At 55.9% G+C, this 1,884-nt stretch overlaps 1 protein-coding gene across 4 annotated transcripts in view; it reads right to left on the bottom strand.

Moving 5' to 3' along the window:
* Positions 1–1,453, bottom strand: part of Setx (senataxin) — a 53,839-nt gene extending 52,386 nt beyond the window's left edge. For all 4 annotated transcript variants that reach the window (XM_029536034.1, XM_029536036.1, XM_029536035.1 and 1 more), the window contains exons 1-2: positions 1,063–1,453; positions 622–736 (exon numbers count right to left, since the gene is read on the bottom strand). The gene's annotated coding sequence lies outside the window, so the exon portion shown is untranslated. The remainder of the gene's footprint in view (positions 1–621; positions 737–1,062) is intronic.
* Positions 1,454–1,884: the final 431 nt, after the last annotated feature.

Here is a 1,884-nt window from a genome sequence, read left to right as displayed (position 1 = left end):
AAAAAAAAAAAAATAAATCTTTCACTAACTGCTCCATTGAGAGCATGCTTGCCGCCCACTCATCTCTGGAGCAGGAACCTCGGATCACCTTGTTCCTCTCCTCTGCTGCATCTAAGCCTACACTCCGCCTTTCTTCCTGAGTCTTCCAAACACTCTGTCATCATTTGCCTGAATTACTGAAGTACTCTAATCTCTGCCTCATCTCACCTGCCTCCAAACCTTCCTACAAAATGTTGCCAGAGACTACTGCACACATTAGACTTCTTTTAAAAAGAATTGTTTTTAAAGATTTGCTTTATTTATATGAGTACACTATAGCTATCTTCAGACACACCAGAAGAGGGCGTGTCAAGGTATGGACCTATGCTACATTTTTGTAACTCCAGTACTTATCAAATAACTGAAAAAGAAGTTATTGTTTAAAAAAGACAATTACCAGCTGGGTGTGGTGGCGCACGCCTTTAATCCCAGCACTCGGGGGCAGAGGCAGGCGGGTTTCTGAGTTCGAGGCCATCCTGGTCTGCAAAGTGAATTGCAGGACAGCCAGGGCTATACAGAGAAACCCTGTCTCAAAAAAACAAAACAAAAAAAACAAACAAACAAAAAAAAAAGGACAATTACCTTGACAAAGGTCCTACAGAGAAGTGATGCTCTTTGCGACTGCTGGGCTTATCTGTGAATAGATGTGGCTCTGCATTCAGATTGATTCACACTTTGGCCCCCAAAAAGAACATTTCTGAAATTAAAATAAATTAAAAACTGATAAAATGTCCCTTTCATTATGCATCTCACCTGGGCCTTGCACCAACCTTCTGTCATCTAATTAGTGTGTCATCTAATTGAGTTACCTCGGTCAGGTTAGACCACACACTATTGGTGCATGAAGGGGAATGACTTAACACTGATCCCCTAACTTCCCTAGGGGTTGATCACATCCGCTGTGGGCTGTGGGCGTGCGGGAGGCCGTCAACACTGCAACGCCTGGTAACAGCGGGGAGGGCGTCCCGGTGCCCACGCGGAAGCGACGCTAGGGCAGAGGGTTGCATCCGATCGGACCCTTACCCGGCAGGCCTCCCTCGCCCCGAAGCTAAGGGTCCTCGGCGTACATCGTAGCCCAGAGCCGGCGGTGCTGATGCCAGAACAGAAGAGATCCGGGGGCGGGCCTCGCTTGCAGGAAACACCAAGCGCTGCCCGCCCTTGGCGGGCCGCCGCTCTCGCCGAGCGCAGCTCCCCAGAAGGGTCACAGCAGGCGCCCGCTCCCGCAAGCCGCGCGCGAGGTCCCGGCGGCAGAAAGCCGCGCGCCCCTCTCCGCGCACGCGCTCTCCTCCCCTGCTCGTTGGCCCGCTCGCGGACTGCCCGCCGCGCGTCTCCCCCCGGCTAGGCCCGGCTGCAGCGCGCTAGCCCACCTCCATGCCCACGGCTAGCCGAGCAGCCGCACACGGAAGGGCAAGGCGGCGCCCAACGCCCAACCCGCCGCTGCCGCGAGAGCGGGCCCCGCCCTCAGCCCGCCCCCGCCATGGCCGGCTTGTTGTGGTGCGCCGAGGGGGCGGACCATGGGGGCGAACGGGAGGTGGCAAGTGCAGCGGCGGGGAACCAAGGGCCAGGCCGACCGCTGCGTGGCGTCACTTCCGGGATGGGGGGCGGAGCCTGTCCCCGCCCCTTTCCTCGCCCCGCCCCTTCCCTGACCCTGTTTGGGGAGATGCTCTCTTACCTGCTGTTTTCTTTTCCGCTCTTTCGCTTCCCAACGTCCGCGACGTCGGTCACCTTTCCGTTCGAAACCTAAACAATAAAATGTGTGCGTGAGACAGCAAACGGCCTCTGCAAGGGCGCCCCCGAGTAGAGGGTTCTGCAAAGCCTATACGGATTAATCCCCGTTTCCGACCC

This window comes from Mus pahari, chromosome 3, assembly GCF_900095145.1.
Source record: "Mus pahari chromosome 3, PAHARI_EIJ_v1.1, whole genome shotgun sequence".
Classification (NCBI taxonomy): Eukaryota; Metazoa; Chordata; class Mammalia; order Rodentia; family Muridae; genus Mus; species Mus pahari.
Note: the sequence above shows the minus strand (reverse complement) of the source record. Positions and strands in the feature narration are given on the sequence as shown.